The following is a 13,609-nucleotide window of genomic DNA, read 5'->3' on the forward strand; positions in this document are numbered from 1 at the left end:
GCCTCCAACGGCACAGGACACGGGGTTGGCAGGACCCCCGGCAGAAGAGTAGTCGGCGGGGCCTCCAACGGCACAGGACACAGGGTTGGCAGGACCCCCGGCAGAAGAGTAGTCGACGGGGCCTCCAACGGGACAGGACACAGGGTTGGCAGGACCCCCGGCAGGAGAGTAGTCGGCGGGGCCTCCAACGGCACAGGACATAGAGTTGGCAGGACCCCCAGTGGAACCTCCAACGACACTTGAGTAGGGACTTGAGTGGGAACTCGAGAGAGGGCTTGAGAGGGAACTCGAGAGGGGACTCGAGAGAGGGCTTGAGAGGGAACTTGAGAGGAATCTCGAGAGGGAACTTGATCGGAGACTCGAGAGGTGACTTGAGAGGGAACTCGAGAGGGGACTCGAGACAGGGCTTGAGAGGGAACTTGAGAGGAGACTCGAGAGGGGACTCGAGAGGTGACTTGAGAGTTGACTCGAGAGGGGCCTTGAGAGTTGACTCGAGAGGGGACTCGAGAGGAGACTCGAGAGGAGACTTGAGAAGAAACTGGAGAGGAGACTTGAGAGGGAACTCGAGAGGAGACTTGAGAAGGAACTGGAGAGGAGACTTGAGAGGGAACTCGAGAGGGAACTCGAGAGAGGGCTTGAGAGGAAACTCGAGAGGGGACGGAAACATAGCTGTAAGATCCAGTTCTGGAGCCGGAAACATGGCCGTAAGGTCCGGAGCTGAAGCCTGGATCATGGCTGTGTGGGCCGGTTTTGGAGCCGGAAACATGGCTGTAAGGTCCGGTTCTGGAGCAGGGACCATGGCTGCTGGGGCCGGCACTGGAGCCGGAACCATGGCTGCTGGGCAAGGAACCTGAACACGGATCCATGGCTGTGTGGGATGGTACTGGAGCACGGTACCATGGCTATGTGGGATGATACTGGAGCACGGAACCATGGCTGCTGGGGCCGGAAAAATGGCCGCTGGGGCCAGAACTGGGACCAGAGTCATGGCTCTTGGGACTCGGGCTGCTAGCCTGGACTTGCGACTCCTTCTCTTAGAAGCCGCCTGAAGGCTTCGTGGACCTCCAAAAGCCAGACGAGTTCCACGAAGCCGCCTGAAGGCTTCGTGGACCTCCAAAAGCCAGACGAGTTCCAGAAAACGACTCCTGGACAGGAGCAGGAACTGGGGCAGAAGCATGGGTTGACCCCAGATGGAACACACGAGACGTCTGCAGTCAGCAGGCTGGAAATCACACATCCAGAGGAAGTTCAACATTCAGCCAGGTACGAATTTCACCAAGTCTGGTTTCTCCATAGCCAACCGGTGCGCCTCTACCAGAGCGGCCTCCCTCTGCCGAACACTGGACGCTCCACTCCACCAATCACAGGAGCAAGCCAAACAAAAGGAAAAATGCTGTAGCTCCACCTCAAATGGATCATCTGCTGGGTCCATTTCTGGTCAGTTCGTTCTGTTACGATCTCAGTCACTTAGGATGTTGGACCCAATTGCAGACAGGGAGACAGAGGTAAAGTATTGATAAAATACTTTATTTTTCCAAAAAACACGATGAACAAAAGAAGGTCACTAACTAATCTCAGGATGAGATGACAAAAAATGAGACCAAAAGGAAAATCGCTCACGTAGTGAGGAACAAAACTATTCTTGAGCATTAAAGAGCATAGACCTGACCATGGCAAGAGACAATACGAACTGACACTGAACACTGGGAGACATGGGAATTTAAACACAGGGTAACTAGACACAGGTGGGAACAATCAGGGCTGACACTGATGAGCACAGGAGACACACAAGGAGTGACAGGTGAAAACAATCAGGAAATTAGACACACCAGGGAATTAACGACAGACATGAAAACACAGGGAAAAGAGACCAGACAATATACAGGGAGGAAAACATGACAAGGAGAACGGAAAAATACCCACACCTAGACATAGAAACGTGACATGACAAAATAATCCTGACACATGTCAAGAAGCATCAGATCAGTGCATGCACTGCATCGTCCAATCAGTGAGCGATACACAGTAAGGGGGCGGAGCGAGTGGCTGAGGATTTCACTGGAGGATGGTCTGGTGGTTCCTCGGTTATCGCTCCTCCATTATCGCTCCTCGTTCCTCGGTCCTCCGGCACAAATAAGGCCACTGGGACGCTACTCAAGATGGCACAGACAAATCAACTTCCGGTGATACAGAGACCGAGGAGCGAGGAAATAAAAAATAAGAGAAGTGAAACGCACCCCATGTGCTTTGCTTGACAAACCCCATGATTAGTCCTCATGCTCTGTGATTGGATGTTGGAGTGGCAGTGCGCGAAGCTTACGCCGAGCGTCAAGCAGCACTTTGAAATGGAATGAAACCCATCAACGGCACACTATCCAAAACAGGCATTTAATGTGTCCTACCCCCCCCTCCTTTAGGTCACAGGCTAAAGTAAATACAAAAAGAAAAATAGTAAAAAGTGAGATAGTGCAATAAGAGTCTACAAGTGATTGGAATATGATATATTAGATAAATAATTTCTAAGTAGCAGCCAGATGAATGTTATGGATGTTGTTTCAAAGTTCAGGTGTTTAATAGTCTTATGGCCTGTGGGATGAAACTGTCCCTGAGTCTGGTGGTTTTAGTCCGGATGCTGCGGTACCGCCTGCCAGACGGCAGCAGACAGAACAGTTTGTGGCTGGAGTGATGGGGGTCTTTTGTAATGGTTAAGGTTAAGGTTAATAGAGTCCAGAGCCTCTTTCAAGAAGAGATTGAAGGGCCATCTACTAATGACCACCCTTGTGAGCTGTGAACCCTGATTTAATTTGATCTCATGCTTTGTACTGGTGGGTGTCTTGTGCACTCATCCTTGGCTGAGATTGATATTGAAAGTGGATGAGATTGTTGATGATGTTGGAAATTGTTGATGATATTGGTGATAGGGATGTCCCGATCTCATTTTTTAGCTTCCGATCCCGATATTTTCATATAGGTTCCGATCCGATCCCGATATTTCCCGATACTGGTTTTCCGATACCGATTTCCGATATCACTTTTTGTGTGGGCAAACAGCATTTAATTTCGTATACATTAAGAAATAGACAAGCACCCAAGCTGTGCTCAATAGATTTTATTCTCTCACTATCACAAATAAGAGCATTTTTTTTGCAATAATAATAAAACAAATCTGATCTTTCAGTTCCCTTTATTCTGTTAAATAGGACTTTGGTTGTTCAAGTTGCCAGTAGTTAGAAACTATAGTATGAATATTCTGCAGGTAAACTTTACTATCCAACATAAAGTACCCTTTACAACTCAAAAGGTTACTCATTTAACAGCAGTAAATAAGTAATAAGCAGTAAAGTAAGCTTCACTAAACTTGACTTCTTGGAAGTAAGTAACCATAACTTAAAAATCTTTGCATTAATTGTACACATAAAGTAAACATAACATAACGTACACAAAGTTTTGGTTACTTATTTGAGACAACGAGTTTCCACCCTTTTTTCAAGTAAACTGAACTTATTATTTTTCACAGTGTGGGTAATTAAGGGATCTCAGAGACATGTAATCACTAAACTTAAACATTTTTACAGTGTAATAGAGCTCCTTATTTCCTCCATCTTAATCTACTGCACTGACTTCTTCAAAGTGTAGTGCAGGTTTTTTTTTAATGAAAACCAACCTGCACCTTATCGGCTGTCAACCGGTTCCTTTTTTCATCAAGGACATTCGACACTGCACCACTGCACTAAACAGTCTCCCAAAATGTCCTCCGATGTACAAGGTGCACAAGAAACTTCATGGCTGTATCAGCCAGTGCGGGTCGCTGTGTAGCATGTGCCCGCCAGTAGTGTAGAGGATTCTCTGACCTTGGGATGGTTTGTTCAGCCAGGTAGGCCTCCACCTGAGTGACGACTGCTGACGTACTCACAGGCCTCGACTCCACCACATTCCCCTCTAAGATCTCGTCATATAGCCTGACAAAGCTGCACAGCCTACACCGCCTCGACGTGGTGACTTTCTTGGAGGCTCTTCTGCAGACACCACACTGCCAGCCTTCCTCTTTCTCTCCATGATCTCCACCTCTCTAATGAGAGCCTCCTTGGCAAGCTCCTGGTGGTCTGGACTTGTGAAGAATCTGAAAATGGATAGAATTTAACTTAGTTAAAAAGGATTATTTGTTTCTTAACATATTTTGTCGTCCCCTTAGCATATCGAAGTTATTGTTGTCAATGTCATAGAACAACATTTGGAACATTTATTTTGATGTTATAATCAAATGGTGAATTGATTAGGCCTGAGCAATTATATATCGCAAAAATAAGTTTTGAAACAAACAGGACTTGCCTTTCTTTGTATCTTGGGTCAACCAATGTAGCAACGGAGATTTTAACATCTCAAAAGTTGCACTGAATATTTTTCCTGCTGATAGGTAGCCTCTCAAAACTAGCTGTTTTGTCATTAATACGGTAGGCTACTTCCAAGTCTAACAAACGTATTGAAAGCCTGTAGTCTTAGATAAGACAGAAAACAGGATATTAATGTTTCGTTTTAATTATTTGCTGTCGCAATAACAACTAGTGCTAGTGGCTAAGCTGATGTGAGTTAGCTGACAACAAGCGAGGCTAACTTTTCTGCTAGCCTGTAGACGTGGTTGCCGTCTAAAAGACACGTTATCTAGACATCATTTTTAAATAAATCCAGGGCACACGTAATTATAATTGGGAATAGGGAACATTTAATATACATCCAGTATATCATGTCAAAATCATCAAATGGAAGTTAACCCCATGACCATTCATTAAAAGATGCTGTTGACGGAATTAGCATGAACTTTACTGACGTGGGTAATGCGTAGCTAAACATCAGTGGTCAATAACAAGAAGGCTTACCTTCTTCACGTTGTCTCTCATAACAACATGCACCTTGTCATTATCGATGTCCCACTTGGCGAGCATCTCTTCTATAGCATTCCGGATACGCATTGAAGTGTGTGAGAGCCACGCAGCTCACTTGCATGTAGCACCACGTTGTGCAAAGTAAAACTGGAGTCTATCCAGTGGGCGGTCAGACTGAGGAGCGACATCGGGGCTACACCTGAACTCCACAGGTCTGTGGTGAGGGCGATTGAGGTAGCCTCCTTTAGGTGCCGCTGCACTTGTTCACGCACTTTGGTGTGCAGGGCTGGGATGCCTTTTTCAGCAATGTAATGGCGGGATGGCATCCCATAGCTCGGCTCCAAATAATTTATTAGACGACAAAAAACTGAGTTTTTCACAAGTGAAATTGGCTGGTCGTCCTCTGCTATGCACTCCACAATCAGCTCAGTAATCTTGCGAAATCTCTCGGAGTCTCGAGGAAGTAAATCCTTTCGTTTCAAGCTGTCCCGCAGTGTTTGTTGATGGAGTCCATCAGTCGCAGACGCTGTCGCTTTACAGTAGGCGGCGTGTTCGTCGGGGTGGTGCTTTTTAACCTGTTAAGCCCGAAGGTCCCCGCCGGCGGGGACCCTGTTTTTTTTTTCACAACACTGTGTCTCAGGGTATCTTAATATTTAAAAACCTATTAATGTGTTATACCAGATTAACGAGAAGAATCTCAGCTAACTGACTATACGAACCATTTTTACCGAAACAAAACACAAGTCTCACAAGAAGCGTTAGCATTAGCCCTTAGCTAAAACGAGCAGATGCTACTTCCGGTGCTAACTAGCAAAAACGATCTTTAAAACTTAATATTCTGCACAAACTACATATTATCTGAAAGCTGATACTCCACAGATTATTTTGTTATAAGTATCATCACTGTAGGACACAAACTCACTGAGATATCAGCCAGAACAGAGAAGAAAAAAAACAACTGTTTTCAAAACCATAACAATAATTATGTCTTACCGTTGCTGTTTTGTGATCAAAGCTCGTGTTCAAGGGAATAACAACGCTGCTTAAGGTTAATCCAATGTCTATTAGTCACTTTAGAATTGTTCCTGATAATCTATCATTACATTCATGGCAGCAGAGTAGGTAAAACGTTTTGCAGTCCCGAGCTAATGCTGTCTCACGTGCTGTTTACGCAAACCTCTCTCTACTTGACGTAAGTGTTTCGCGGGACTTACTAACTGTCACTCGATTATATTGGCTCTAACGGTTCAGAAAAGGTGTCAATCACCCAAATCTACCAATGGGTTCCAAAGATATGATCCTGCGTAGTATAAACTACGCCCGCTCCGGCTTCATTACGCATTACGCAGCCAGAAGGGAGAGCTTCACCACCGAGCAGGTGCAAGAGATGCTAGCTGACGATAGCTCATACCAGATGACTCGTCGTCGGATGATGAAGATCTCCTCCAGCCAGACCTGGATCCAGACAGTAGTGACTCGGATGTTGAACTTCCACCACGGGAAAGGAATGTAATCTCTCTGTTTTTATATATTACTTATGTGTTTGGTGGAACTGCGTCACAGTGCTAGCTTAGCCAATAAGCTACAGGAATGATTAGGCAAAATGCTAAATAGTGTTACTTGTCTTTTTGGAGTTACATTTTCTAAATGAATGGCCAGTGAATGAACATGTGTTTACTTATTTATTTGGTGTAATATTATTCATTTATAGTCCAATATTATCCTTTTTATATATTACTTTTGTGTTTGGTGGAACTGCATCACAGTGTTAGCTTAGCCAAGAAGCTACAGGAATGATTAGGCAAAATGCTAAATAGTGTTACTTGTCTTTTTGGAGTTACATTTTCTAAATGAATGGCCAGTGAATGAATATACATGTGTTTACTTATTTATTTGGTGTAATATTATTCATTTATAGTCCAATATAGTCCTATAAGTATAAGCCAGTGAATTAATCTAATCTCTTTGTTTTTCCACATTTGTTAGATGAGGAGTGACCCCAGCAGGACAAAGCCACACACCCAGAAGACTTTCAGGGAGCAGCTTGCTGCAGAATTGTTGGAGTTTGCTGAAGGCCCTGCTGAAGGCCCTGCACCTCCACCACCCCCACCCCCTCCTCCACCACTCACATGCATGTCCGAGTATTATGGGGAAGATGCCACCAAGGTCAGGAAGAACTGCAGGAGGTGCCTAGATGCTGGACTCAAAAGGGTGAAGACACCTGTGTACTGCAGGAAGTGCCAGGTCCCTCTGTGCTTCACTGTCAAAAATAACTGTTTCAGGGAGTGGCACGACCTAAATACTGGAACATTCAGGTAGGTATAAAGTTCAGGTAGGTATAACGTTTTGCGAGTGTTTATTTAAAAAAAAAATACTTATACTTAAATATTTGTTGTTTTTACAAACCTACAGTGTGGTTTTATTGTATAGTACATTGGTAAAATGTTTGTTTTTACATGCCTATAGTGTGTTGGTAAAATGTTTGAAATAAATCTGCCCCAGTTAGAGTCAAATGTTACCTATGTTTCTGTTTTTTTTTATTGTGCAAGTACACCTACATACAATGACCTACAGTGTGGTTTTATTGTATAGTGCGTTGGTACAGTTACATACACACAGCTACACTTACACATACACACCTACACATACCCACACAGCTACACACACCTACACATACAGTACCCACACAGCTACACTTACACATACACACCTACACACACACACACACACACACACACACACACACACACAAACACACACACACACACACACACACACACACACACACACACACCCACACACACACACACACACACACACACACACACACACACACACACACACACACACACACACACACACACACACACACACACACATACCTACACGTACACACACCTAGTACACACACTCACAAAAATATATTAAAAAAAATATATATATATATATTTATTTTTTTGTGGGTGGAATGAATACCTATAGTGATTATTCAATGTAATACAATAATTGTTATAGTCTGGTACCTGAAAAAGGTCAAATGGCACTGATGGAACCAAATGTGCCCAAATGTGCCCAAAGCTTATTCCGCCTGGACTTTATTTTCATAAACCTCTCTAAAAAGGGCAAATGTCACTTGTTTTGCCTCAATCTTGATACAGGGTACCTATTATATGTTATACTTTGGATTCCTAAAGCTTTTAGGCTACTAACCCATCATTCAAGGTTGGTCTTCACTATAAGTAATGTGTTTTCTTTAGGTGGAGACAGGAATTTACATTTTTTTGCTATGTTCCATCTGAATTTACTCTGACACAGAACAATCTATATTGATTCTGACACTTCTACATCCAACTCACAGATGTAACCTTGCTTTGATAACAACAATTATTCATATAAACCTTTTAGAAGTGAAGTTATAGTCATTTGTTCTGGGAATGTCATTTTCGAGCCTGAAACCTGAAAAACAGGCTCGGGGTTTAACAGGTTAAGATGTTTTATTAGGTTTGTGGTGTTAGCACCACCTCGTGAGACTTCCACACCACAGACTTTGCATGTCGCAGTCGGCGACTCACTTCTAGTTATTTTAAAATGATGCCAAACTGCAGACATTTTAACTAGCTAACGATATGTGTCCGTTCCACTTTTCCAACTCGATAATGGCGGCTGATGCAATAGAACAACAACGACAAACAACGTAACAACGTAACAATGGAATCATGGGAAATATTAAATATGGATCGGCCATGACATTTAATTGGATCTGCCGATCCCGATCCACCTTAAAACCCAGTATCGGGGGCCGATCCGATCCGGGGATCGGGATCGGGACATCTATAATTGGTGATGTTGTTAATGATGTCAGGAATTATGTCTTGAATGTTGTTGTATTATTGTTTTATTATTGTTGTATTGTTTTAAGTGCTGGACCCCAGGAAGAGTTGCTTTTGTCAAGAGCAAAACCTAATGGGGATCCTTAATAAACATAAACATAAACCTGGTATTTTTACTCCAGTACATTTATTTTAGTTACTTTGCAGATTCTGAATAATGATGTGAAATATAAACAACCCTTAAATCAGACTTTAGTTACACCTGAGTAAAATTCAGTGAAGGTGATTGTCAAGTGCCAACAATCAGGCGAGATATTTGATAGTGGGTGCTTGAGAAGACTAAACATTTATCTGCAGATCTCTATAAAGTATATTCATTACTCGTTATTCTCTAATCGTTCATTAAAGACTGTATATAATGGCTATTTTGCACATCCCTTTTCAGATTTCAAGATGTTCTAAGGTTTATTCACATATCATACACAACTATGGTGTAGTTATGCAATGAATGAAAAACTTGGGTCACAGGTTCCTCAACAGTGCATTACAAGACATCTATCAATATGTGTATACTTCCACCATTAAACTGTCGTATTCTGCACATTTCTTATTCTATCTACATACATCTTATAAGAGTATAATAAATAATATCGGTTAAAAATAAGTGCTTCAACATAGTTAACATTGCAGGAAAGTTGATTGTCAAGTTCCAAAACAAACCATGCAATATATTAGACTTTAAGTACTTTGTCAGGCTTAATATTTATCTGTAGATATCCCCAACGTTTTTTTTCTTATTCAAAAGAAGACCCTCTTAAGCCCCACGGACCCGTATCCGGGCCCAAAATCACGTAATTTGCAGGAAACAACGTATAAGGAACCTTCATATTTAATAAACTATGAATGTTTTATATCCATATAAAGGAAAAAAACTAATTTAACTGATCTTTTTCATTTAAAAAAAAAAAAAAAAACTCAAAATGCTAACGGTGAGCCTCTGAATTAGCCCCGAGCGAAAAATGCTAACCTATTACTGCACCAAAAATCACTCCTAGCACCTTTATTACTTATCCTAGCTGCACAATCAACACATCGTTTATGATCATAAGGAGACACAGAATCTAATGGTACCCACTCAACACTCAAAGATTACAAATTCGCGGAGAAAATAACAAAAACCTACAACAAAACATGTGGCGCTAGGTAGCCCAAAACGCTAACATAGTTTACCTTGGTCTTGGGTCTGGTCAAAACTGGTCTTCAATTGCATTAAAACGATAAAAAACGATGGTGTAGTTAATCCATAGGTTAATCCAATGTGTCTGTGTCCCCTTTGAAATGTTCTGATAATCCATAAATAATAAAAACAGCTTTTCCGTTTCCAGAAATCAGAGATGGGATATTCCTACGCTAGGCAACCAGATTGCATTTGCAGAGACGCAAGCTTGTTTGAACATGAGAGTCTATGGGACGATTTCCCTTCGATTCTATTGGCTCTAACGGTCAGGAAGACATGTCACATGTCAAAATCGAACAAGGGGGGCCAGAGATATGGAAAATCCACCCAAATGGCCCCAGAAGAGTTTTTTTGTTGCTAAATCTGTCTAAAAAGGTCAAATATCACTTGTTTTGCATCAATCTTGATACAGGGTACTTATTATCTGTTGTACTTTGGATTCATAAAGCTTTTAGTCTACTAACCCATCATCCAAGGTTAGTTTTCACTATAAGTACAACATATTTTGTGGACGGACACTATAATTTACAGTTTTTTACCATGTTCAATCGGAATTTTCTTTAAAATAAAAAACATCTATATTGATTCTGACTTTTCTACATCCAACTCACAGGTTTATCATTACTTTGAGAAAAAAGATTATTAATGTAACCCTTTTAGAAGGGAAGATATGGTCATTTGTTCTGGGAATGTCATTTTCCAGCCTGAAACCTGAAAAACAGGCTTGGGGCCTAACAGGTCAAGTATTCTTTAATGTTTGAATAAAGCCTTATTGCTTTGTCTGTTTTGCACATCCTCCTGTTAATATCTTTGGATGTCCTGCACTAAACTGTTTTATTGTAGAGATCACTACAGTATCTTCTTGATGCCATCCCCACCATACGTCATCTCACATCATTCAGAGCTGATTGGCTGTAAGTACGTGTGCCGCGAAAAGTGTGGTGTGTGAAGAGGAGACGAGAGAGCTGCAGTGACGCATCCTAAAACCCGGAAGTAAGCTGCGCATGGCTTCCCTCGACAAAAAAGCAATGAGTTTTCTCCATAGGATTTTAGAAAATAGCTCCAAATAACCACAGATGGAAATTAGCTATTAGCTATAATCTGGCATATTACATCTCTTCTCTTTGCTGAGATTAATGTTTTTGTATGCATGGTTCTTCTATAAATAAATTAATACAAATAAGATCTGTGGGAAACAAACCTGTTAGATAAATGCACGTTTTGTTCAGCCGGATAATATCCACATGTCTGCCCTACTTTTATAATTTTCGAATCATAAATCTATTGATTAGATTAGATTTATGATAGACTTTTGAAACTACAAGAACATAAGGAGGACTTTTACAAAAAAGTAATAGAGATTTTTATCCAGAAGGATAGTCAAATGGACTTAATCTTCAAGTCAAGGTAAGACTGCAATTTTATTGAAAATGGGATCTTACTAAGAGAGGACAATTCAATATTTAAATGATACAATTACATTTTTTGGGTATCCTTTTGTTGAACTGTCTGTTTAAAATTAATTGAAGCATCAGACAAAAAAAGCTTTTGAAAATAATATTATATTTTGATTTAGGTCAAAATATAATATTTGTAAACCTGAAGAGTCAGTGCCAGTGCCTCACCAGCCATGAACCTCACTGCAGAAGCTTATAGACATCTACGTTTTTTGTGCCCCACCACTTTTGTACATATAAAAACGCCACTGAGCGTGTGTGTGCAGCAAGAGAGATCGTCGGAGCAACACACTCATCCGTTAGAAACCAACAGTAAGGTTGTTTAACCTGTTGAACCCCATCCCTGTTTTTCAGGTCTCAGGCTCGAAAATGACATTTCCAGAACAAATGACCATAACTACACTTCTAAAAGGGGAAAATTAAGAATCTTTTTTCTCAAAGTAATGATAAACATTTGAGTTGGATGTAGAAAAATCAGAATCAATATAGATGTTTTTTTATTTTAAAGAAAATTCAGATTGAACATAGTAAAAAACTGTAAATTATAGTGTCCGTCCAAATTTGTTTACTTATAGTGAAAACCACCCTTGAATGATGGGATGGTAGACTAAAAACTTTAGGAATCCAAAGTACAACATATAATAAGTACACTGTATCAGTGACACACTCTGGTGGCTATCATGAGCAGCTAATTTGTATTCTCCGATTTTTGCATACAAATTGAATTATGGATTATCAATATTTTTTTCAAAATGACAGACACATTGGATTAACCTATGGATTAACCTTCAGCCGCGTTTTTTCTCGTTTTAATGCCATTGACCACGACTTTTGATCAGAATAACAGCTAAAGTGAGCATATCTCCGTGTTTTGCTACCTAAAGCTACAGTACGTCGTGTGTTGTCTGTATTTGCTTCCCCTGTCACGAGTTCTGATCGCTCAGTGATGATTCTTATATTTCTATAATCTGTGGACTCTCAGGATGTTATCTAAGCAGATCCAATAAGTATATCGATCGGTATAACTAGAGTTCTGTGCTAACGGCCTTAAGATTGTTTCGCTCGTGGCTAATTCAGAGGCTCAGCGTTAGCTTTGTGTTTTCTTTTGCAAAAAAAAAAAAAAAAAGATCAGTTAGCTGAGTTTCTTCCCGTTACATGGATATGAAACATTCATAGTTTATTAAATATTAAGAAGCCCTCAGACGCTGTTTCCTTCAGATGATGCGTTATTCCGCCCGGGGGCGGGTCGATGGAGTTCAACATGTTAAAGTCTGTGTTGCCGTTTTGTCTGATCCACCGTCCACCGTCATCATACCCTTCTGTCGCTTCACGTTTCCTGATTAGTGTTTACCGGTCATCTCCCAACCACCTGGACCAGGACTGGATTTCCCAAACCGACTGGATTGACTAAAATGACTGACATTCTGCCGTGGTAAATTGACTGTTTTATTTATTTTGAAGAAAACCCGAAGTGGAACGTTTTGGATTTAAAAGTGAACTGTGGGAAGAAGGATTGTTTAATTGTTTGTGGGGTATTCGAAATACACTTGCTGTTTGTGATTATAATTTTGAGTTGTGTCTTTAATTATTTTTCTAATGTCATTCAATGTTGGGTGTTTGCAGTGTATACACCTTTGTGCAGTAGGCTACAGACTTACTAAAACTGACTGTGACTATCAACATCTTAAATGTCAGGAGAGAGACCTGACTGGCACCCTAAAAAAATAAATAAAGAAACATAAAAAAGCAAGTCAAACTGTCACAACGAGTGTTACAAAGTGATGTCACAATGTTTAGAAAGAAAACAAAGGAATCCAATGGAATCCCCAAATAGTGTCCCCTTTAATTAAAAGTAATACCTTTTAATAATAACAATAATAAAAGCCCATTAAATGAGGTACTTACCTCCCCTGCCAGCATAAAACATAATCTATAAGAGGCTGAAATAAACTGTGTTGTTTTTCTAGTCTATTTGTATTAACATTGTGTACATCCAAGACTTACGAATCAATGCTGCCATTGTACTCTATGCTGGCTTTGTAGCTGCTACTGCAACTGTCAGACTCACTGTTCAGGGTCTCTGTGATTTATTAAATTCTGAGGGTCCTGATATCTCTTCGTTCACATTTTGATGGGAGTGATAAAACCAGGCAGTAAAGTAATGTCAGCTCTCTATAAACACAGCTGGTGTTACTCACAGGAGGG

Source organism: Gymnodraco acuticeps, unplaced genomic scaffold (genome assembly GCF_902827175.1).
Source record: "Gymnodraco acuticeps unplaced genomic scaffold, fGymAcu1.1, whole genome shotgun sequence".
NCBI lineage: Eukaryota > Metazoa > Chordata > Actinopteri > Perciformes > Bathydraconidae > Gymnodraco > Gymnodraco acuticeps.